Source organism: Engystomops pustulosus, chromosome 4, assembly GCF_040894005.1.
Source record: "Engystomops pustulosus chromosome 4, aEngPut4.maternal, whole genome shotgun sequence".
Lineage (NCBI taxonomy): Eukaryota > Metazoa > Chordata > Amphibia > Anura > Leptodactylidae > Engystomops > Engystomops pustulosus.
This window is the reverse complement of record NC_092414.1, coordinates 167,362,958-167,389,931: the sequence shown is the minus strand read 5'-3', so window position 1 is coordinate 167,389,931 and position 26,974 is coordinate 167,362,958.

The window sequence follows — 26,974 nt, the reverse complement described above, 5'->3', positions numbered from 1 at the left end:
CTCTCTTATCTCAGTCTATCGCCCAACCCGTGCTCTTAGATCCGCCAGTGATCTTAGATTAACCTCTACCCTAGTGCGGACCTCCCACTCGCGTCTCCAAGACTTCTCTAGAGCTGCACCAATTCTATGGAATGCTCTGCCCCGGACTATCAGACTAATACCTAACCTCCAAAGTTTCAAACGTGCTCTTAAAACCCATTTCTTTAGGCAAGCCTATAACACTCATTAACTGCATGAAGTTTTAACTCTTCTACTAACCCGTCCTGTGTCGTCCTCCCATCTGTTATCCAGCAACCAACAGGCACCAGACTTCTCTGCAGTCCCATTCACCCTGGACCTGGTATATAAGATGACGGCTGAGTGTTTCAAGCGACAGCAATTCCATTTATTATATTTTTTTCTATTCCCTAAGAAGAATGGCTTGACCATTAAATATTCTTTTACCTCGTGTTACCCCATCATCTTCATAAACCGTAAGCTCTGGCGAGCAGGGACCTCACTCCTGTTGTTCCATACAAATGTTGTGCTCTGTTACATTACATTTGTATTTGTTTCCTATGATTTGTAAAGCGCTGCAGAATATGATGACGCTATATAAATAAAGATTATTATTATTATGGAGGCAGTGAACTAGTAGTAGATTAAAGGTGCTGCAACTATGTTAGTTGGATCTTGTGATGGAGCTGGCGCTCTGCAGCCAGGCGAGCTTTCGCCAATCCAAGCCCCTGTTTCTAGGCTACTCCCCAAACAGCACTTCTAAGAACCTTTTGTATAAGATCAAGTGTAGTAGCGTTCTTATAAGTTTAGGATATGCCGGGTGAGGGGAATGTAAACAGATGCGCAAGAAGCGCTGAAATAATATCCCTAAATGGTAAAAGTTTGCCAGTATATTTTGTGGATTACACAGCAGGGTGGCGACAAAGTTAACAACTTTGATGTGGAATGCCCTGTAATAGCTCTTGGGCGGTGTGCCTTTTATCGCCTAGGCTCAGCAGTTTCAGCACCGCCTGCTGTCGCTTAGCGACGGCACTGCTGCTGTGCCTAGAGCTACCGACTGATGGCGCCATGCCCACGGATGGTAATTCGGAGGAGGAGGAGGTGGAGGAGGGGTGGGAGGAGGTATAGTAGGCCTTTGAGACCTGGACCGAGGTAGGCCCCGCAATTCTCTACGTCGCCAGTATATGAGCAGCCCCAGGGTCAGACTCGGTCCCAGCCTGCACCAAGTTAAGTGTAGTAGCGTTCTTATAAGTTTGGGATATGGCGGGTGAGGGGAATGTAAACAGATGCGCAAGAAGCGCATGATGCGCATGGAGCTGGCGCTCCGCTGCCAGGCGAGCTTTCGCCAATCCAAGCCCCTGTCTCTAGGCTACTCCCCAAACAGCACTTCTAAGAACCTTTTGTATAAGATCAAGTGTAGTAGCGTTCTTATAAGTTTAGGATATGCCGGGTGAGGGGAATGTAAACAGATGCGCAAGAAGCGCTGAAATAATATCCCTAAATGGTAAAAGTTTGCCAGTATATTTTGTGGATAACACAGCAGGGTGGCGACAAAGTTAACAACTTTGATGTGGAATCCATGAAAACAACCCAAATTTCTGCCTGACACACCTCGTTTGATAAAGGGACGATGTATGGAGGCAGCTATATGGACGACTTTTGGAGGTAGCAATGGAGACAACGTGTGGAGGCTGCTATGGAGACAATTTAATTTGGATAGTGCCTGTATGTGGCAGTCCCAAACATTTTTCAAACCAGAGGAGCAGGTAGGTGGCCCTCCAGTAAAATGGAATAGATTGAGTGCCTGTATGTGGCAGTCCCAAAAATGTTTCAAACCAGAGGAGCAGGTAGGTGGCCCTCCAGTAAAATGGAATAGATTGAGTGCCTGTATGTGGCAGTCCCAAAAATTCTTCAAACCAGAGGAGCAGGTAGGTGGCCCTCCAGTAAAATGGAATAGATTGAGTGCCTGTATGTGGCAGTCCCAAAATTGTTCAAACCAGAGGAGCAGGTAGGTGGCCCTGCAGTAAAATGGAATAGATTGAGTGCCTGTATGTGGCAGTCCCAAAAATGTTTCAAACCAGAGGAGCAGGTAGGTGGCCCTCCAGTAAAATGGAATAGATTGAGTGCCTGTATGTGGCAGTCCCAAAAATTGTTCAAACCAGAGGAGCAGGTAGGTGGCCCTGCAGTAAAATGGAATAGATTGAGTGCCTGTATGTGGCAGTCCCAAAAATGTTTCAAACCAGAGGAGCAGGTAGGTGGCCCTCCAGTAAAATGGAATAGATTGAGTGCCTGTATGTGGCAGTCCCAAAAATTGTTCAAACCAGAGGAGCAGGTAGGTGGCCCTGCAGTAAAATGGAATAGATTGAGTGCCTGTATGTGGCAGTCCCAAAAATGTTTCAAACCAGAGGAGCAGGTAGGTGGCCCTCCAGTAAAATGGAATAGATTGAGTGCCTGTATGTGGCAGTCCCAAAAATTTTTTAAAACAGAGGACCGGGTAGGTGGCCCTCCAGAAAAATGGAATAGATTGAGTGCCTGTATGTGGCACTCACAAAAATTGTTTCAAACAGAGGACCGGGTAGGTGGCCCTCCAGAAAAATTAAATGCATGAAGTACTATAGCAAGAGCCAGTGGGCCCTGTCAAAAAATAGCCATTTTCCTCTGCTTTACTGTACAAAGAGGAGGAGAAGGAGGAAAATGAGGAGGAGGAGGAGGAGTGGATCAATTATTCAGGTTGAGCTTCCTTCACCTGGTGGAGATTGGAAATTCTGAGAAATCCAGCCTTTATTCATTTTAATAAGCGTCAGCCTGTCAGCGCTGTCAGTCGACAGGCGTGTACGCTTATCGGTGATGATGCCACCAGCTGCACTGAAAACCCGCTCGGACAAGACGCTAGCGGCAGGGCAGGCAAGAACCTCCAAGGCGTACAGCGCCAGTTCGTGCCACATGTCCAGCTTTGAAACCCAGTAGTTGTAGGGAGCTGTGTGATCATTTAGGACGATGGTATGGTCAGCTACGTACTCCCTCACCATCTTTCTGTAAAGATCAGCCCTACTCTGCCGAGACTGGGGACAGGTGACAGTGTCTTGCTGGGGTGACATAAAGCTGGCAAAAGCCTTGTAAAGCGTACCCTTGCCAGTGCTGGACAAGCTGCCTGCTCGCCTACTCTCCCTCGCTACTTGTCCCGCAGAACTACGCACTCTGCCGCTAGCGCTGTCAGAAGGGAAATACTGTTTCAGCTTGTGCACCAGGGCCTGCTGGTATTCATGCATTCTCACACTCCTTTCCTCTGCAGGGATGAGAGTGGAAAGATTTTGCTTGTACCGTGGGTCCAGGAGAGTGAACACCCAGTAATCGGTGCTGGAATAAATTCTTTGAACGCGAGGGTCACGGGATAGGCAGCCTAGCATGAAATCTGCCATATGCGCCAGAGTACCAACGCGTAAGAATTCACTCCCCTCACTGGCCTGACTGTCCATTTCCTCCTCCTCCAACTTCTCCAACTCCTCTTCTTCTGCCCATACACGCTGAACAGTGAAGGACTCAACAATGGTCCCCTCTTGTGTCTCGCCAACATTCTCCTCCTCTTCCTCCTCATCCTCCTCCACCTCCACCTCCTCCGATATGCGCTGAGAAACAGACCTCAGGGTGCTTTGGCTATCAACAAGGGAATATTCTTCCCCCGTCTCTTGTGACGAGCGCAAAGCTTCCGACTTCATGCTGACCAGAGAGTTTTTCAACAGGCCAAGCAGCGGGATGGTGAGGCTGATGATGGCGGCATCACCACTGACCATCTGTGTTGACTCCTCAAAGTTACTCAGCACCTGACAGATATCAGACATCCACGTCCACTCCTCATTGTAGACTTGAGGAAGCTGACTGACCTGACTACCAGTTCTGGTGGAAGTTGACATCTGGCAGTCTACAATCGCTCTGCGCTGCTGGTAAACTCTGGATAACATGGTCAGTGTTGAATTCCACCTCGTGGGCACGTCGCACAACAGTCGGTGAGCGGGCAGTTGGAGGCGGCGCTGCGCTGCCCTGAGAGTGGCAGCATCTGGGCTGGACTTCCTGAAATGCGCACAGATGCGGCGCACCTTCGTGAGCAAATCAGACAGATTGGGGTATGTCTTGAGGAAACGCTGCACTATCAGATTTAACACATGGGCCAGGCATGGCACATGTGTCAGTCTGCCGAGTTGCAGAGCCGCCACCAGGTTACGGCCGTTGTCACACACAACCATTCCCGGCTTGAGGTTCAGCGGTGCCAGCCACAGATCAGTCTGCGCCGTGATGCCCTGTAATAGCTCTTGGGCGGTGTGCCTTTTGTCGCCTAGGCTCAGCAGTTTGAGCACCGCCTGCTGTCGCTTAGCGACGGCACTGCTGCTGTGCCTAGAGCTACCGACTGATGGCGCCGTGCCCACGGATGGTAGTTCGGAGGAGGAGGTGGAGGAGGGGTGGGAGGAGGAGGAGGCATAGTAGGCCTGAAACACCTGGACCGAGGTAGGCCCCGCAATCCTCGGCGTCGGCAGTATATGAGCAGCCCCAGGGTCAGACTCGGTCCCAGCCTCCACCAAGTTAACCCAATGTGCCGTCAGCGATATATAGTGGCCCTGCCCGGCAGCACTCGTCCACGTGTCCGTGGTCAGGTGGACCTTGTCAGAAACGGCGTTGGTCAGGGCACGGATGATGTTGTCTGACACCTGCTGGTGCAGGGCTGGGACGGCACATCGGGAAAAGTAGTGGCGGCTGGGGACCGAATACCGAGGGGCGGCCGCCGCCATGAGGTTGCGAAAGGCCTCGGTCTCTACTAGCCTATAGGGCAGCATCTCCAGGCTAAGCAATCTGGAGATGTGCACATTAAGGGCTTGGGCGTGCGGGTGGGTTGCACTATATTTGCGTTTCCGCTCCAGCGTCTGGGGTATGGAGAGCTGAACGCTGGTGGATGCTGTGGAGGATCGTGGAGGCGACGATGGGGTTTTTGTGCCAGGGTCCTGGGCAGGGGGCTGACTAGCAGCTGACACAGGGGAAGGAGCAGTGGTGTGCACGGCCGGAGGTGAACGGGCTTGTTGCCACTGTGTGGGGTGCTTAGCATTCATATGCCTGCGCATACTGGTGGTAGTTAAGCTAGTAGTGGTGGAACCCCTGCTGAGCCTGGTTTGGCAAATGTTGCACACCACAGTCCGTCGGTCATCCGGTGTTTCCTTAAAGAACCTCCACACTTCTGAAGATCTAGCCCTCGCCGCAAGAGCCCTCACCACGGGAGCTTCACTAGTTGACAGTGGCGCTGATGCACCAGCTCTGGCCCTGCCTCTCCGTCTGGCCCCACCACTGCCTCTTCCAACCTGTTCAGGTCGAGGACTCTCCTCCGTCTCAGAAGCACTGTGTTCACCCGGCCTCTCAACCCAGCTTGGGTCTGTCACCTCATCATCCTCCGATCCCTCAGTCTGCTCCCCCCTCGGACTTCCTGCCCTGACAACAACTTCCCCACTGTCTGACAACCGTGTCTCCTCATCGTCGGACACCTCTTTACACACTTCCACTACGTCAAGAAGGTCATCATCACCCACAGACTGTGACTGGTGGAAAACCTGGGCATCGGAAAATTGCTCAGCAGCAACCGGACAAGTGGTTTGTGACTGTGGGAAGGGTCCAGAAAACAGTTCCTCAGAGTATGCCGGTTCAAATGGCAAATTTTCCTGGGAGGGGGCAGACTGGGGGGGAGGAGGCTGAGGTGCAGGAGCTGGAGGAGTGGGGATTTCGGTGACATGGGTGGACTGCGTGGAAGACTGACTGGTGGTGGACAAATTGCTCGAAGCATTGTCAGCAATCCACGACATCACCTGTTCGCACTGTTCTGGCCTCAACAGTGCTCTACCACGAGTCCCAGTAACTTCAGACATGAACCTAGGGAGTGTAGCTCTGCGGCGTTCCCCTGCTCCCTCATCAGCAGGTGGTGTCTCACCCCGCCCAGGACCACGGCCTCTGACCCCTGCAGTAGTTGGACGCCCACGTCCCCGCCCTCGTCCTCTACCCCTAGCCCTCGGGTTAAACATTTTTAAAATGAGAGTTATAACTTTTTTTTTTTTTTTACTTCTTTTTGTTTTTTTTTGTGTTTTTTGTGTTTTTTTTTTTTTTTGTGTTTTTTGTTTTTTTTTGAGTTTTTAAAACCAAACAATCCTATCCTATTGCTATGGCTATTTTCTAGCCAAGTATCAAAGGAAGCACACTACTATGCCAGATGAGATGACACTGAGTTAGTGCCTAATAGAAATCCAACCCCTACTGAATTTTGCCACTTCGGCCTTTGCTATGGATATGTGCGCCACTAAGCGCAGAACACAGCGGTCACAAGTCTCACTACAAATTGCTCAGAATTGGCAAGTACATGCACTGCAGAAACTACAGCCACCAGCAGATCAACCAGAAATCAAATATATAGAACGCTACTGTAGGCTTCAAGAAGCTGTTTGTATTCTCCTATGGCTATTTTCTAGCCAAGTATCAAAGGAAGCACACTACTATGCCAGATGAGATGACACTGAGTTATTGCCTAATAGAAATCCAACCCCTACTGAATTTTCCCACTTCGGCCTTTGCTATGGATATGTGCGCCACTAAGCGCAGAACACAGCGGTCGCAAGTCTCACTACAAATTGCTCAGAATTGGCAAGTACATGCACTGCAGAAACTACAGCCACCAGCAGATCAACCAGAAATCAAATATATAGAACGCTACTGTAGGCTTCAAGAAGCTGTTTGTATTCTCCTATGGCTATTTTCTAGCCAAGTATCAAAGGAAGCACACTACTATGCCAGATGAGATGACACTGAGTTAGTGCCTAATAGAAATCCAACCCCTACTGAATTTTCCCACTTCGGCCTTTGCTATGGATATGTGCGCCACTAAGCGCAGAACACAGCGGTCGCAAGTCTCACTACAAATTGCTCAGAATTGGCAAGTACATGCACTGCAGAAACTACAGCCACCAGCAGATCAACCAGAAATCAAATATATAGAACGCTACTGTAGGCTTCAAGAAGCTGTTTGTATTCTCCTATGGCTATTTTCTAGCCAAGTATCAAAGGAAGCACACTACTATGCCAGATGAGATGACACTGAGTTAGTGCCTAATAGAAATCCAACCCCTACTGAATTTTCCCACTTCGGTCTTTGCTATGGATATGTGTGCCACTAAGAGCTAAACACAACGGTAGCAAGTCCCCCTGCTAATTCCTCACAAAATGGTAATAGATGCAAATTAAAATAAAAAAAGTAGAACGTTATTGTAGCCCTAAGAAGGGCTGTTGGGTTCTTTGAGAATCACTCCTGCCTAACAGTAAGCTAATAGAACACCCTAACGCTTTCCCTGACCAGCAGCAGCTCTCTCCCTAGCGGCATCCAGAGACAGAATGATCCGAGCAGCGCGGCCAGCGGCTAGTCTATCCCAGGGTCACCTGATCTGGCCAGCCAACCACTGCTATCGACGTGTAAGGGTACCACGTCATGCTGGGCGGAGTGCAGAGTCTCCTGGCTTGTGATTGGCTCTGTTTCTGGCCGCCAAAAAGCAAAACGGCGGGAGCTGCCATTTTCTCGAGCGGGCGAAGTATTCGTCCGAGTAACGAGCAGTTTCGAGTACCCTAATGCTCGACCGAGCATCAAGCTCGGACGAGCATGTTCGCTCATCTCTAGTTATAACCTGAGTTACCACTAAATTTCTATGCAAATTCCCACCTGTTCCCTGCCAGGCATAGGAAATAACTGACGACCTTAACTACTCAAACCCCACATGTATTAATGAGTAAAAATCACTATGAAAAACAGAAAAGTCTAACAGAAAAAAAGCAGACGCACAAAGCAGGATACATTTGCCCCAATGAATCGATTTACTCATCTTTAACAATTATATATAATTACTTGAAATAAATAAAAATATCTAGTTTATCAGTTATATGATGGATCCATGTGGGATCATGACAGCTAAACATAAAGACTATGTGGGAGATTTATCAGGGTTTGTCCGCTTGTCCACTACTCCTCTTTAATTCCCAAAACAGAGATCATTGACTTTGCCAATCCTATAGCACTAACTCTACTAAAGTTACATAATATTCTCTTTATGGACATCTTTGATTTATATACCTCTAAGGAAAGTCAAGACATATATGTTCCAGTTCATATAACTCTACGCGATCATGAAGAATAGCAGTCACTTGTGTCCTCCCCCATAGACACCTGGTATGGAGAATTCTTCATAGCGTGTTGATAATTTCTTTCCTTGAGTGCCCCATAGGACACTAGAAGTCTTATTACATACACTGTCTCTATTCAGAGGATAGACTAATGTACAAAGCGGATCACCATATCTCTTAGGAGATGAATTTCTGTGTGAAGGTAATGTAATTATTCTCAAGCATTATAATGAATGAGCCTTATTCAAGAGAGTCTTTCATGCATTTCCAAGAGTCTACTCTGTGTTTTTAGATGGCTAAATACAAATTATTTGCAAAGCTGTAAAAAACTCATTTCTTTCTACAGATCACATAAGATGGTATCAGGTTTTGTTAGAGTAATATTTATAATGTACTGTATATTGGTTTTATTGCAAGTGCAGAAGACCCAAGTGCCCTATTCAAGATTCAACAACCAGTCTGCTAAATATTAGACTAAATGTAGAACAAGAGTCTGATTCATGAGAATCATAAGTTAAACATAATGGGGCACATTTATGGACTTTCCATGTTCTTTCTGCTGCACATGCACATGTATTTAAGAAGTGCCCGCACCGCATATGCGGCGCACCCGACCCTTTTGTGTCTATTCTTCACGCGACACAAAAATGGGTCACTGAATGGGTGTTCCGGTGCTTAGTCAGACCATCACCACATTTAACATGCTAAGTCCAACAGAAGTGTGTCGTATGTTAAAGGTGCACAAAAAAAATTTGGAGCACTTTGGGGCAGTGCAGGGAGCGCCAGATTCATGAACAACAGGTACCAGAAATCCTGAATCTGGCACCCTCTGCACATTACACAGGCAATATCCACCATTTAACATAATTTAAACAATCTTTCCTGATACATGTCTGTTTCAGATATGATAATAAGCTTCCTCTACCTCTAGTACCCCATTACCCAGAAGGTGACAGTGCTATTCTTTACTATTATGGTCTCTGGCAGCAACCATCAAAGTAATTTAGAGGATATAAATAGTTTAAGGAAAATAAACAGTAGTAATAAAAGTAAAAAAGTAAGGTTTGGTGCCATGTGAAGTATTATGGGGACCATGCTTCATTTTCATTATTTCTCCACTACTTCAAAAATCTCTTTTTTGGTACAATGCACTACTTGGGTATGGTGGTGGATGGTTACTCAGGCTCCAATTTTGGAACTGGACAAATAAATGCAGAGACTGTAGTTTCGGCAAGCAAAGGCAAGTGGCTTGCTTGGTACCGAGACTACTATAGTTCCCAAATCATATTTTAATAATACCCATATCACCATCATCATGCTCGTCTTCTCCTTTCATATCCATGCAAAAAACATTCTGTTTATTTGGTCATTGAAGACATTGATAACTAGAGACCTTACAGGACCTTCCTGGAACGAATTTTAGATCTATCTGTGTGTTATGTACATAAGGTTAACTCAGGACAGATTGTAAGGAGAAACATTTACTGGACAGATCACAGGAGTTCTTCAAGTTACTGGGAAGTCCGCTGACTATTTCCCGGGCTGCAATGACCCCTCTGTTATGAACAGTATATGTATAGCCCCTTTTATAAAGGTTCTTTATTCTGCTATATTGGGTTTCTTTCTGCTCACAGATATGCAATCATTTCCAGCCTTCCCCGTATTGGCTGTGTTATTTAGTTATTCTCTATCCTAATGAATTAAGGGGGTTGGCCACTTTACCATGTTATATGTAATGTGTGTGTAAGTGTGGGGGCAGGATATTAGGTAATTTACCAATATACATCTATTAATAGTTCTGTTCCGCTTTATTCATATGTGAAGCCTCCTGTCTTTTACCTCATCAGCCAGACATTCCCTTCCATAAAATTCAGGGTCTATAACTGTTTATGAACAATCACCAGTTAGAGATCACATGACCCTCCACTGCTGCGATTTTATGGACAAGAATGTCTGACTGATGAGGTAAAAGACAGGAGGCTTCACATTACATATCAGGAAAGTGGAGTAGAACTATTACTAGATGTAAATTGGTAAATCACCTAATATCCTCCCCCCACCCCCACACACAGACATTACAAAAACATGGAGGTAAAGTGGCCAACCCCTTTAAGTGTCCACAATGTTGACTGGTTGTCCTTGCCTATCACAGTATAGTAATAATACAAATTTGTCTTTTATCCCTGGATATTTTATCCAGTCTTTTCCTTTTCTTCTCTCTGTTCTCTATCACATCTCCTATCTGTGTTTAAACTCTTATGAGCTCATCTAAGATGCATAATGAGCTCCTCTTCCCTAAGAATTACACAATGGCAATGTTCGGGGGATGCAATGGCAATGTTCAGTGTATTAGCAGTTTCCCAGTGAGTCTTCACTGAGATCACATCTGAAGCCCCTCAGGATTGGCAACTAGGCAAGATGGGAACTCCCCTATCTGATTCCCGGTCATGGTCATGTGATCTATTCTCCCTGGTTTTTCTATGGTGCTGCCAGTTTCACAATTTTCCTAAAACAAATGCAGAGGTTGTGCATTAACTTAAATGTGAACATTTTTTGGATATTTGGGCCGAAATTATTTTCTAATTTGTAGTGCAGAGTCCTGGATGACTGATCTTTAATTGTTGACAAACATTTATGACACAATCAATCCCTTGCGGTAAGTGATAGTCAGGGTTTACCAGCACAAACCTGCGACATGCAGCATATTTCCTAGCCATAATTAGACTTGTTACTGAGGGTCCCTGCATTACTTTAAATGATCCAATAAATTCCTGATAATGTATTTTTGGGGTTGCTGGAGATTCTCCTCATTTTTCAGATCACACTGAGAACATGAATCTATGGCCAGAATCATTAGCCCCTTAGTTACCCACGTTTCCAGGTTTTCCCTTGTTGTACGTGAAGATGCATAACTAATTAATAAAGGGCTTGTTTTTTGGTGGATACGTTTAAGTGTTTAATGACCCACTTTTTGCTTACATATATGTAATTGATTATCTTTTTTATCTTTTTCTTTAATGGAGATAGAAAAATTTGCAATTCTGCAATTGTTTTTATGCAAATTTTTTTTGTACTTTTCATGTTTTGGTAACACAAGAAGTAGTTTGTCTCCTAAGGGGACTTTAAAGTGTGATCATTTCATTGAGTATATAATGCAGTGCACTGCTTACCTATATACTGCACTGTACTATGCTATCAGTGCACAACCTAAGGCTCCCAAACGGCAACCCACATTTAAAAAAGTGTTTGCTGTCTGAATTTGCACTATAAAGAATGTGTAAACTGCTTACACATGTGTTTATAAAGTGTCTGCACCAGTTTTGTGTCACAGCTGCCCTGTGTCCTACAAGAAAGAAAAATGTGCAAAAATGTGTGAAAAAAATTTTTTTTTTATTGGCTCATACACACAGCCATGGGTTCCACATCCCCTTTAGCCAACTTCATAGCAGGTCCTATTCCTGCCCATAATTGCAGCTTAGCAGTAAATCACTGTGTGTTACCAGTCCCATGTATATACTCATTGGGGGAGATTTATCTAAAGTATTGCTAATAAAACCGGCGGTCCCCTTCCCAAGGACAGACGATCCCTAGTTAAAGAGGGACCCCTCTGCCTTCTGTGACCTCTGGTGAACCTCTCTGGATGCTTTAATATGGTCCAAAACTGCAATGATCAGCTGTAAGGTGTCTGTAATGAAGCTTTATTGATAATCCTTGGTCCAATTACAGCAAAAAATTTTGAACCTCCAATTGTCACTGAGGCAAAAAAAAAAAAGTGTCTAGATCTAAAATGATAAAATATACGTATAATAATATAGTTTCAACTTACATACAAATTCAAACCTATGGCACTTATCTTTTACTTAACCTGGGGACTGTCTAACGTAAGCCTGGACATGCCGGACAGGAGTTTTAGTACAACCTATTATTCGCCCTTCAAGCTTTTATGTCTCTTCTTCTTATTGTCCCCTTATAACCTGTAGATAATGGCTTTTTAGTTTTGATAAAATCAGTCTAGAAAAAAAAAATAATTTTTGTTTCAACAGTAACGCCTTCTGTTAGCCCACAACTCCAAACCTTCTATGGAAGTACTTTTATTAAACCTTCTTCAGTCGGTATCATACGAGAATAAGGGAATATTCAAGTAGATTTTCAATGAAAATGTTGTATTTCTCTGCGTTTCCCAGCAGAATGCATTAATTAATTCAGGACTCGAGTGGAGCAGAACGCCTTCGTACCTACTGGATTTTATTTTTATTAGACTCGTTGTAGCTTTCTATTTTCTTCCCTGATGTGAATGTCTGAACACCTCCAGTGTCATTCACCGTTCTAAAAAATGACTTGTGTTAAATAGAAGGCACTGGAGAGGGTCCCTGAAAAAGCAATTACAGCAGGGAAAATAAATGTAATGAAAATGTTTCAGAGCCCTTACAGTACAAAGGTGTTTTGATGTGCGTCAGCTTCATAATAAATGTATTATATACTGTACACCAGGATTCTTTATACTCCCTTCGCTCTTCAGAAAGGTTTATGAGGGAATGTCCCCGTCACCTTGTGTGTTTAATGCAAGGCTTGGAAACATAAGGGAGTGGTCATACGAAGTGAAGCACATGGCCTGGCATTACATAATACCCTATCATAGCTGGATTATTGGCACTGTACTGGCAACCTAATGGGTCACAGAGTGCCAATTATGTGACTAGAAGAAACTTTCTTTTTAGGACTGAAGAGATATAGGCCATGCAACAAGACTCAAAGAAGGAGTATAAATATGTGAAAATTATAATAGTTATCAGTAGTGAATTTAAATATGGAAGGATTTTGAAGAAGCCTGGAGTGCAAGACTTCTAAATGGTCTATGGCCACCGTGTAAGTGTAAATACCTCCTGATCATAAAAAAAAGAGAGCTACCTCAAGCCCTGAAATCCTCAAACCTATTTTTCAGCTCTCCACACAGAAGAGCCCTTCCAAGGCCATTGAAGGTCCTGCATAGGTACTTTCAACTGAAAGCAGACAGAATGACCCCCTCCTTTACTAAGAAGCTTGGCACTGGTACTGTATAAATTAAAGTCAAACAATTACAAAATTTAGGGGGATGCACAATTTTATACAGCCCAGTGTCTCTGTCTGCTCGTGATCATTAAAGTCAAATGTTAGTGGGTAGGGTAGAGTTGGTAGGGAGGTTCAACTACTGTAGTGGTGAGGGCAGCACTTATTTTTGTGATGGAATACATTTATAACCAATAGGAATCACAGGTTAGACTGTTAGATTGTAAAGCAATATCCCTTAAAATCATTTGTCCCAGTATTACATATTATATATCTTACATATTGGTTGCTCTGCAGGTAACACAGGCTGTGGAGATAGTGACTGAACATGTGTGTCCATTAGCAGACAGCTTAGTAGTTGAATGCGCAATATCAGGTACTATGTGAGTAAAAGTCATAACTACACTAGATGAATTTACCCAGAATCCTTAGTGGAGCATGTGCGGCCTTTAAGACTCTGTATGCCTTTAAAGGTGGCTTGTATAGGTCATTCTCACATGGAGTTTGTTGCCTGGTCTAGATCAAAATATCCTTTATATACTTGAGCATAAGCTGAGTTTTACAACACAATTTGTGTGCTGAAAAAGCCCCGCTCGGCTTATACACAAGTATATTAAAACACAAACTTACTACTCACCCTCGGGCGCTCACCCCCCAGTGTCCTCTTTTCCCCGCATCTCATCCCCAGCCTCGGCAGAGGCTCTTCTATGTGTTCTGCCACACACACTATGACGCGGCGGTGACGCTGCCTGGTGATGTCATAATATGTGCGTGGCAGAGCGCATGGATGTGCCTCTGCCCACACTTCTGGGAACTTGAAGAGGAGATGTGGGGAGAAGACGGCTGTGGGGGTGACTGCTACTCGACATTTCAACAGAAAGGGCTCATGGCTTCTGCTGGGCATTTTAATAGAGAGGGGGCACAGGTAATGCTGGACATTTCAATAAAGAGGGTGCCAGCTGCTGCTGGAAACTTCAACTTAAAGGGGCACAGATGGACATTTCAATACAGAGCGCCCTAGCTGGACATTTGAATATAGAAAGGGCACAGCTGGACAGTTTAATAGGTAGGGATCATGCAGGGCCAGTGTTAGGGGGCTGCAAACTGAGCAATTGCCCAGGGCTCCCTGTCTTTAAGGGGCCCTCTGCATGTGGACTTTTGTGGGCAGTCCATGTTTTGCTCTTTTAATACCCCTTGGTTGAATGCTCGGGTGAAGATGCTTATCATCCATCTCCTGTCTATATATCTATCATCTATCTGTCTAGTTATCTATCTCCTATAATTTATCTATTTCCTATCTATAAATTATATACCATTTATATATCTAGGAAAAAAGAAAAGGGGGAGCAGCACAATGAAAAAAACAAATTAGGATTCGTAGTGGGTGCAGGCTTCAAAAAGATCCGACTCCAAATCCCATAGATAACCAAGATTCAAGACAGGGAAGCAGCACTCCATGGAAAAATCTGTGTTTTATTTCGCCAGTGGGCAGATGCAACGTTTCAGCTGTCTCAATGCAGCCATTTTCAAGCATGAAATGGCTGCATTGAGACAGCTGAAACGTTGCATCTGCCCTGTCTTGAATCCCATTTATATATCTAGGTTTTTGTCTATATACCGTATATATCTTCTATCTACCTATCTATCTATTTATCTATCTATCCATCTATCAATAAATCTTCTACTCCTTTTCTTCTCAATCTATCTATCCATCTATCTCTCATATCTTTCTATTGTCTAGCTATCTTTATTTAGTCTATGGTGCAGATTTATCAAGCTGTCAGAATATTTCTAGTTGCCCATGGCAATCACAGCTCAGCTTTCATTTTACCAGTGCTCATGAATATTTTAAAGGGGAGCTGTGATTGGTTGCCATGGGAAACTAGAAATATTCTGACTTTCAGACAGCTTGATTAATCTGCCCCTATAAATCTATCTATCATCTATTTATAAATCTATCATCAATCTCCCTTTCATCTGTCTATCTCCTATACAATTCTCCTACATTCCCATATTACAGATTACACATCATACTACTGTTTGTAAACTACAAAGTGTTATTATTATGCAGGGCTACAGGGAAAAATCTTACTGAATATGACTATTCATAAAATAGTTTTATTTTGGGTCCCCTCTTTTAGTTTTGCCCAGAGCCCCACTTTGTCTAGGGGAAACGCCTAATTTTCTTAGTGAGGGGGCACTACTGGACATTTCATTAGTGAGGGGGCACTGCTGGACATTTCATTAGTGAGAGGGCACTGCTGGACATTTCATTATTGAGGGGGCACTACTGGACATTTCATTAGTGAGGGGGCACTACTGGACATTTCATTAGTGAGAGGAAGCTGCTGCTACACCATTTTTTAAATGAGGAGAGGCTAATAGACAAGAGTAGTGGCTGCATTTTCCACCATAGGTTTATACTCAAGTCAATAAGCTTTCCCATTTTTGGGCCTATAATCGGGTCATCTTATATTCAAGTGTATGCAGTAAATGGCAAATATTGTTGATTTTTTGTGCTCTGTATGATAAATATGTTATAGTGGAGGGACCTGTGTTTACAATGTCTACCCCAAAAAAATTTCCATATATCTACGACCAAACAGATAGATTGGCTCTTCTCTAACCGTAAAGTATGTTTCCATAAAGCAGTGATGATCAATTCCATCCCCACACAGAGACACTGTCACCTTCATACCAAGTGAGCTTCTTGTGGGTATCAGAAATAATTAGGCATTCCTTTCCAAATAATTTACATAAAACGGAGAAATGTCTGCATGTCTTGTAGCCATATGTGGTGTCTGAGGTCTCTAAGGTTCAATGTCCAGAGTTTTAAGATTCTTGAAAGAAAATGGTTTGATTCAGAAGATGTAAAATGTCTGTCTTATTATTTTCCCTGGAGAACTGGACAAATATTTTGCTTGTATGTTTCACTGAATATGAAAGACTCCCTGCAAGGAACTCATCCTGATTCTGTATGCCTTGTGTATTGTACTTCATTCCCTATTGATTCAGATTTTTTTGTGTTTTATGAAAAACACTTTTGTTCCTGTATGCAAAGCTTTTCCTCTTTCACTTCTGCATGTATGATGCCATGAAAGAGTAGCAGCTGCAGATGTTAAGGAAGTGTGGCTTCCTCCGATACCGTACCCTGGTTGCCTACAATGGTATCTATGGGTAATGATGCATTAGTTAGAGACAAAGCCCTAGATTCAAGCAGGCGGGAAGCAAGCGACCATAATCCACTCATCATTCAGATTAATAACATTTCAGAAACGTACAGTCACAATTACCTTCCATTTAGAACTGGGATTATTAGCAGCGGTGCTAGTGCTGAATGCTGGAGATATGATGCTGGTGATTCATTGATAATTATGCAAGAGCTAAATCCGAAAAGACATGGTCATCTTTTTTGGAGAACAGATTTTGGCCCTTGTCCTCTGCAGTTCTTTGCTTATGTCCCTATTTTGTTAAAAATATTGATTAAAAATAGATCTTCATTAAAGGAGATATTAAGGCACTGACGCTCAGTAAGAGGATGTATAATCACATTCTGGTCAAGGAGAAACTGACAGGTAAATAATGATTCTATTTTCCTACCAGGGTTTTAAAAAAGTTTTAGAACATGCTCCCAAATCGACAGAATTGCTCCAAAAAGTATCCATATCTGCATATTAGTACATTAATCTGCTTAGATATTACTCCACACTCTATGTCACCTTCTAACTGGAGAGAGTTGTTGCTGATTTTTATTAATCTGCAGTAAATTGGCTCAGCAGAAGCGGACCATGGCCACATCCCCAGCATTAAAATGAAGAGTCCAAAAAGTTGTAATAGACCGGTCAAGAATGGTCACAGAATTGTTCTGAAGCCACTGCTTTTTTATATTAGCTGTTAGGGTCATTGTCTTGTTGGAAGGTGAACCAAGTCTGAGGCCTAGAGCACTCTGGAAGAGATTTTCATCCAGGATATCTCTGTACTTGGCTGCATTCATATTTCCTTCAATTGCAACCAGTCATCCTGTCCCTTCAGCTATATACTGGGGAGCATAATCTAACATTTTTTGTTTCTATTATTTAGTATCAATATTACTACTTTTACCAATGAAGAGACTGCACCTATACAGCGACTGTACTGTACTGTTACACCCCTATGTTTATTTATCCTTGTAGTATGACATCACTGTGGTTATTTATCTTTGTACTATGACATTACTGTGTTTATTATGCCTTTAAGAGGACTTTACTGTGTTCACCATTTATCTGGTTTGTGTCAGTTAGGGTATAAAATATACTTTCTAGAAGGCCCATTTTCATGTAAAATTTGCCGATTCAACTATAAAAAAAATATAATTCTATCCTATGCAAAATACCTGACTAGAGTCACTTATTTGTCTAAAATTAGTCAGTTTTAGAGGTTGAGGTTGGAACATTTCTTCAGATGCAAAAGTGGAGCTTTTTATACAAAGATATTCATATGTTTTCACATCTGAACAAAGGATAACAATCAAGCCATCACCGAGAGGCAAGGATCTTGGTAAGTAGGCTTCTTCATACTTCTTCAAGTCTTTTAATATTTAGATACCCAGCAGGTATTTAGATGAACTACCCAGCGGCTCTGGGCCCCAGCACTTGTCCGGGTATGCCTGGTGCTGGAGCAGGCCCTCATCAGGAGCCTCCTAATCTTTCTCTGTCTGCCAGCTGCTGGAGGGTCCAGTGGATAGGTCCAGTGGAGCTAAGACAGAGCAGTGTACACACAAGGACACAGAAGTACATCAAGCCAATAACCAAATACCGTTTGAGATAAGCAAAGCGGGGTAACACGGGGAGAGGTGAGACACAGTGTTGTATAATATTTGTGTAGGTGCTCTTGTATAGTAGTAATGAGTGCACCCGAACCACAATGCTTAAACAGAACATTGTGGGTTCAGGACCACAGAACACGAACCCAGACTGGAGTCAGAAGTCCAGTTTGGTTCATGCCCCCACCGGTAACACCCGCAATCGATGCTGGCACGATCGCAGAGGTTATTCTTTACATGCTGGTGGCATAGCCACCCACAGTATGTTATTGATGAGGAACAACGATCCCAACCAATAGGGTGGCATGCATATAGTATTGTAGTATTGTATTCTATAGTATTGTATAGTGATTTATAGAAACTCTTGTATAGTCTTGTATGTATAGGAACTTTAGTATAGTCTTGTACTGTATAGGAACTCTCCTATAGTATTGTATAGTGTTGTATAGGAACTCTTGTATAGTATTGTATAGTGTTGTATAGGAACTCCTGTATATAATTGTATAGTGTTGTATAGGAACTATTGTATAGCATTGTACTGTATAGGAACTCTTTTATATTATTGTAGTGTTGTATAGGAACTCTTGTATAGTATTGTATAGTGTTGTATAGGAACTCCTGTTTAGTATTGTATAGTACTGTGTAGACAGTGAATGACCGCATGGTCTCCTGTTCATTCTGGCAAAGTCGCAAAATAGAAAACTTGTGGCCACATTGAATATTTCAAAATTCTGTGTATTTTGAAAAGAAATCAGGCTTAACTGCCTGCATGAGACAAACACAGCCAGCAGTTGATCAGAGCTCCACACATTCTATGCTTTTCCGCAGTACATAGCACTTGAGGTATGAAATCACACTGAGATGAATCAGAAGGCTATTCATGTATGCACAAATCAGTCATTACTCCTCTCACCTCTCCTCCAACAAGGAAAAATACAGAGGGGGCTACACATCGGCAACTTGTTTCTTTCCATTTGTGGTCTCTTCATATTCTTTATAACCCAACAGTAAACAGGCATTCATTTTTGTGGTAAGCAAAAAGCCATGGACGCTTACAGGCTGTAAAGGATTTTGGGTGAGATAAGGAGACAACACATTGATGGGGTCCTTGGACTGAAGAACTTGATGACATCATACCTCCTATGATATCAATGTATGTAGTCAGTGACCCTAAAGAACATAACGTATTGTGCTCAGACTTTCTATAAAGTGTATTAAAAGGCACTTGGAAGAAGTCTTGTCTGTATCCAACTCCGCCAACTACTTACCATAGCACAGACAGGAGGTATTGTTCTTCATCGGAAGAATCCTCCTAGTATAAGTTGGCCCTTAACTTCACCTGCAGTTTTAGTTTTTTTTCCTTTTGTGTTAGAAAAACTCTCACATAATAAAATGGCATTTGTACAATGAATTACAGTAAATACAAGGCCTCCCGCTGGGAGCTTACTCGTAAGGGCTTAGCACAGTATGGCTTTACATTTATCACACGCATTATTCCTCTATGTATGCTCACAATATACTTAAATACGTCCTTGGCATTTGTCATTTTCTTTTTCTTATGTGGTCATATACGTAGTCTTGTATTAACTCTTTTGCAGCTGCATCTAGCTACAGAAGAGAACATCATCCATCGCTTAGTGTTTTATAACATTGCTATTGTCTCTTTTAGTTCATTTCTTTTTACTGAGTTTTATTTCTTATAATTTTCAGCAGTACATCAGTGAATAGCATAAATTGGGGCTCATTTACTAAGGGTCCGAATGCCACACTTTCGTCAAGTTTCCCGAATATTTCCGTTTTGCGCCGAATTGCCCCCGGGATTTTAGCGAACGCCATCAGATTTTGCCGCATCGATGCCCGCTTGCACACGACAGAAATCAGAGGCGTGTCCGTCGGACAACCCAACAGATTCAACCTGACAACCTGACACTAGATAAGCTGATGCTGTCTCACACACTAGTAGGTCGGTCAGTGATACAGACATTACTTGGATCTAGTACCTTACAGGATATGATCTACTCCATCAAGAAGAGGACTTAATTACAACTTCTCCCGGCTATGGCTTATCACTGTTTAATTCAGCACCAGATGTCTTCAGCTCCGCAAACACATCTACACACTGCGCCCGTAAAAACACAAGTCACTTTTAGTATAATGTCACCTGCATAACAACCATGGGGGAGGAAGGGGGGCTGTAATGAGATTGGGGAATAAGGACAAAAGGAATACGGACAGGGATAACCATATAAAGTGCATGTACACAAATGCCAGAAGCCTCACAAACAAAATGGAGGAACTGGAACTCTTGATGTTGGAGCGGAAATATGATATAGTGGGTATCAGCGAGACATGGCTGGACAGTAGCTATGACTGGGCTGTTGCTATAGATGGTTATAGTCTTTTTAGAAAGGATCGTATAAATAAAAAAGGGGGAGGGGTTTGTTTATATGTGAATTCTCGCCTCAAGCCCGTCCTGCGAGATGACATCAGTAACACAAATGCAAATGTGGAGTCCCTATGGGATGAGATAAGGGGAGGGAAAAAAAATAATAAAATATTACTAGGGGTTTGTTATAAGGCTCCAAATATAATGGAGGCAGCAGAGGAAATGCTGATAAGTGAAATGGATGCGGCTTCAAAGCATGGTGAAGTACTTATCATGGGGGACTTCAATTACCCAGATATTGACTGGGGGGCAGAAACATGCAGGTCCTTCAAAGGCAGCAGGTTCTTGTCAACAACAAAAGACAATTACCTGTCGCAACTAGTCCTGGAGACAACAAGAGGGGGGGCACTGCTGGACCTTATCCTTACCAACAGACCTGATAGGGTATCAAAACTACAGGTTGGGGGGAACCTGGGGAATAGTGATCATAATATTATTGATTTTGTATTATGCTTTACTAAGAGCGTTAGTGAAGGGGCAACCAACACTCTAAACTTCAGGAGGGCAAATTTTCAGCAACTAAGGGAAGACCTTAAAGGCATAGACTGGGATAATGTTCTCAAAGACAAAAGTACCCCCCAAAAATGGGACTTTTTCTTATATATTCTGAAAAAGTCCTGTGAGAAACACATACCTTATGGGAAAAAGCATGAAAGGAACAAGAAAAACCCTATGTGGCTAACTAGTCTTGTAAGGAAAGCAATAAGCGAGAAAGATAAAGCGTTTAAGGTGCTAAAACGTGAAGGTAGCGATGAGGCATTAGAGGATTATAGAGAGAAAAATAAATCCTGTAAAAAGCAGATAAAGGCCGCAAAAATAGAGACTGAGAGAAATATTGCCAGGGAGAGCAATAATAATCCCAAATTATTTTTCAAGTATATAAATGATAAGAAAATAAAAACAGAGAGTGTGGGTCCCCTTAGAAATAACATGGGGGTCATGGTGGAAGGAGATGAGGAAAGGGCCAATCTACTGAATGTCGCCTTCTCAACTGTCTTTACCCAGGAAAATCCCCTGGTGGAAGACACAATGAGGAATTATGTTAATTCTTTTTATAATGTCAACAGTTTAACTCAGGAAGAGGTACGGCGCCGCCTCGCAACCACTAAGATAGATAAATCACCTGGGCCAGATGGCATACACCCCCGGGTTCTGCATGAATTATGTACGGTGATAGACAAACCGTTATTTTTAATATTTGAAGATTCACTGAGGACTGGTTATGTTCCACAGGACTGGCGCATAGCAAATGTGGTACCAATATACAAAAAAGGATCAAATAGCGATCCTGGAAACTACAGACCCGTGAGTCTAACTGCTGTGGTGGGGAAAATATTTGAGGGGTTTATTAGAGATGCTATCCTGGAGTATCTCACTGTGTACAACCTTATAACCCAGCGTCAGCATGGGTTTATGAGAGATCGCTCCTGTCAGACTAATCTGATTGGTTTCTACGGGGAGGTAAGTTCAAGACTGGATCTGGGGGACGCTGTGGATGTTGTATATCTGGACTTTTCAAAGGCATTTGACACCGTGCCACATAAAAGGTTGGTATATAAAATGAGACTGCTGGGAATAGGAGAAAATCTGTGTATTTGGGTAAGTAATTGGCTTAGTGATAGAAAACAGAGGGTGGTCATTAATGGCACATTCTCAGATTGGGTTGATGTTACCAGTGGAGTGCCACAGGGGTCAGTATTGGGGCCACTTCTTTTTAATATTTTTATTAATGACCTTGTAGTGGGTTTACACAGTCAAGTTTCAATATTTGCAGATGATACTAAGCTGTGTAAAGTAATAAATACTGAGGTCGATAGTTTAGCATTACAGAGGGATCTGTGGAAGCTTGAGGAGTGGGCAGAGAAGTGGTTGATGAGGTTTAATGTAGATAAATGTAAAGTTATGCACTTGGGCCATGGAAACAAAAAGTATAATTATGTTCTAAACGGTCAATTACTTAGTAAAACTGAAGCTGAAAAGGACTTGGGGGTATTAGTGGATGGTAAACTTAATTTTAGTGACCGGAGCCAGGCGGCTGCTGCTAAAGCAAATAAAATAATGGGAAGTATCAAGAGAGGAATAGATTCTCATGATAAAGACATAGTTTTGCCCTTATACAAATCCCTGGTCAGACCACACATGGAATATTGTGTACAGTTTTGGGCACCAGTGTATAAAAAGGATATAGTAGAGCTGGAACGGGTGCAGAGGAGAGCAACCAGGATTATTAGGGAAATGGGGGAACTAGAATACACTGACAGATTAAAAAATTTGGGATTATTCAGTTTAGAAAAAAGACGACTGAGGGGAGACCTCATTACAATGTACAAATACCTGAACAGACAGTACAAGGATCTCTCCAAAGATCTTTTTATACCTCGGCCTGTGACCAGGACAAGGGGGCATCCTCTACGCTTAGAGGAGAGGCGATTTTACCATCAACATAGACAAAGGTTCTTTACTGTAAGAGCAGTGAGACTGTGGAACTCTCTGCCGCAGGAGGTTGTTATGGCGGACTCTATGTACATGTTCAAGAGAGGCCTGGATACCTTTCTGGAGAGAAAAAATATCACGGGTTACGGAGATAAAACATTTATTTAATTCTTAAAGGTTGGACTTGATGGACTTGCATCTCCTTCCAGCCTTATATACTATGATACTATGAACAAAAAAATAATATATAACCCCATATACAGAACATTCACTTTGTGGCCCTCTTAATGTATTATAATATACAATATATTCCTCCTGAATAAATTATTATAGAGAACACCCACTAAATTGATATGTAGTGCCCCCTATTTACAAAATTAATATACAGCCCCGCAATAATTTAATAAACAGTGCCACTCTAATGATGAAAAAACAACAAGAATATATATAGATATAGATATAGCACCACCCTAATAAGAAGCACCCAATTAAACTAAATAGAACTCCACTAGTTTAATTATATACAGAACCCCATATAGAAACCCCCCCATGTAATTAAAATCTCACCCTATAGACAGGACCGCCCATTTTGATTATATAAAGTACCTCATTACACCCCCCCCCCTTCTGTTTTAATATATACAGTACATCATTACAGCCCTCCCCATAAATGCCCCCCTTCTTATTTAACATCTGACCCTGATATACAATCCCTCTACTGAAGTTTTACACAGAACACCATCATCCCAACCCCAACCATTTAATTAATATCAATCCCTTATAAATAGCCTCATCTACCCCCCAGTTTAGTTTTACAGAGTACTTATATAAAGTCCACCAGTCCCTATTTTAATTCTATGTTAATCCTATATTCATAATGGGTCTGTGTTGCTCTGCACCACTCTTCGTCTTGCAGACAAAGATGAAAGTGACAGTAGTTAGGCAGTACTAACCTGTCAGCGGCAGGTCCATACGTCTGGTGGGTGATTTGGGTGCATGCCAGAGTCACCCACTTTACCCACAGCTGTTCTACCATCCCTAAAGGGCTCTGCATCTACCGCAGGAGGCTGGATTTTCATCCCACCTCATGGCAGATGCAGCCCTGGCCCTAAGATATAACTTTGCTTGAGGATCCAAATTTGTCCATGTGAGTACCATATAGTCTGAAGATATCTGTTGGTGAATTCATCAGTGATGAGCCATGCCCAGGAGGATCCAGAAGGATGTAATGAAGTCCTCTTCCTGGTAGAGTAGATCATATCCTGTAAGGTACTAGATCTAATGTCTGTGTCACTGACCTACCTACTAGTATGTGAAGTAGCGGCAGCCTGTGTAGTGTCAGTCACATTGTTCCAGTGATCTGATGACACTGTGTGGGGATGTTGTTAGTAATGTTGTCTGTAAATTCAGTGGGCTGAATATAGGAGGAGAACAGGGCTAGCCTTTTTGGGGGGTGTAGGGAGAGAAAGCTGCATTTATCGCCTCAGGCAGCAAAAGGCTAGAATCAGTATTGTATCCGGGTAATGTTTGACCTCAACAAAGTGCTGAATGTCCTATCTGCAGGTAACATGGTGAGGGTTGGTTAACATATTAAAGTTTAAAGGAAATCTACCACCAGGATGAAGGATTGTAAACCAAGCACACTGATATACTGGTGTGTGCTCCCTCTGGCAGGATCTGCTCTTCTTTTAGCTCCTTATGCCCTTGTTTTTAAAAAAAATCTTTAAAAATTATGCAAATCTGAGGGGCTCCAGGTCCCATTAATGCATATGGAGCACAAAGCCCCTAAGGTTTATTAGCATAATTTTAAAAGTATATAAATAATGTAAACATTTCTTTGTAAAAACAAGCGAAAAGAAGAGCAGATTATGTCAGGAAATGTATCCAAAAACTATATGGTGTATAGCAATATTCTAAAAGCAAAGGGAGAAAACCTTCTTCTCCCTCTCTGGTGGTAATGGCATAGTGGAAAAAAACTTTTTTGATCCATTGACATGAAAACAACATGTAATCAGGTCACATTTAAAAAAAACTATGTTGAAGGTCACTGAACATATAGTAGCTCCGGAAATACACATATATTATAGGGAATAATGATTGAATAATACAATTATTAAAAAGGGCAGTAAATGGTTACTAAAAAACTGTGATATACAATGTGATTATAGTCCATGTGACACACTGGTACGAGAATCACCATCACAACTACTGTAGTCACTTCATCTAAATGCCACGGTGACATTTAGTAGCATTCACCTTATCCAATGCTTAGCACATGTTACGTATATTTGCATATTATAGCATGATAAATATACAGTTGTGATTGAGAAAAACTCATACATAATAATTACTCTGTTTCTTTTCTCATTCTTTATTTTATCCAGATGGAAGAATCTACTAAGTTTCCAGTCAATCCTTTACTGTATGTAACAAGACGTAAGTAGTCAGTGACTCACAGACTGCGGGCCAAGTCAAAAAAAGATATTTATTATCCCTATAAAGTGACCACAGATTCTGCTGCCGTATGAGGGCTCCAATTTTATAAATCTGGATTTATGAAAAACCAAAAAATAGTTATGACAAGGAAAATATAGCATAACCTGTGGTATGGGTCATAGTTTCCATATATAATGAGTAACAGTTCTGTGTTGGCAGGCTATCTATGGCTTTCTGTCTCATCGGTTATATATTTCTAATCTCTCTCTATCTACAGTATATATGCCAGTTTGTGTGTATGGCTTTCAAATTGTATATCTTTAGGACATGATCAGTTATGGACTCCTTCCACTTTCTGTGGATTTTAAGTTGGGTTCAGCTATCAGGTGCTAGGGAGTTTAATGTCAGAGGCTACACATAGGCCCAAACCTCTTATGTGGCCTATACAACAGCTTTTCAACTTGGAGGAGACCATTATTGAATAACTATACAACATAGTTTGGGGTATGTTATGATTAAGCATTGGGGTCCAGCATGTTAAAGATTAACCTCTGCCTCTTGGAATTTTATGTTTTTATAAGACTACAGTACAATATTTGCGATAATTAGGAAGTCGGCAATAATAAGAATATGTTCCAATAATGATAGACATTAGGGGGAGATTTATCATCAAGTTTCTGAGGTTAAACTGTTCTAGTTGCAGATTTAATTTTATAAACAGCTTTGGGAAAATGAAAGCCGAACCCCAACTGGTTGCCGTAGAACAGTTCTGCTTTAAGAGACAAAGGATAAATCTCCCCCCGACCACACCCTCGAGACAACAAAGAAACAACATAATATAGACAAAAAAACCCTTCTCTGTCCACCCTGCAATAAAAGGGCAAGATAGAAGTGTTAGCAATTACCCAGCCGTGTGAGAGTTTATGTACCATCTTGACCAGATGAGCTCGAACTTCTGAGGGAACTTCCTAGTGAGGGAAAACACTATTGATAAGCAGAATCCATCACTTCAGGGAGGGTTCCTGATCTTTCCAGGACATAAATACCACCTTTCGGGCATAACATAGGACAAAACGGAAGAAAATCTTATCATAGTGACAGTTTATTACCTCATTTAATATACAAAGGAGGAAAACCTGCGGGGACATTACTTACCCGTCCTGAAACGTTCCCCGAAAGTGCATTATCCGACCGGAATGCCGCGATTCACTAAGATCGTGCGCCCAATATCCTGCATGTGTCCTGCTTCCCCACTCAGATCCACTGGGTCTTTATACTGGTGCATATAAGTGCTTGGTCTTACGACACAATTTGAAAGTTAAATCCCGCTCTCAGTCCGAATCAGTCGGATCGTCTGACAGCCCGTCCCCAATGTTTGTTGCATGAAAGCAAGCGCAGCCGCGACACAATGCCCAGTTAAATACCTGTCAAAGTAGCGCAAATCCTGAAAATGTCCGAAGAACCAACGAAAATAAACCCCAAAGAGAGGAAAATCAAAGTGTCCATTAAGAAAGTTCAGCACCTCTGACCAAAAAATGCTGATCTGGGCACAGGCCCATACGCAGTGCAGAGCGGTAGCAGAAGTCAATTGGCATCACTCTCATACGGTGGAGTCTCGCAGAAGT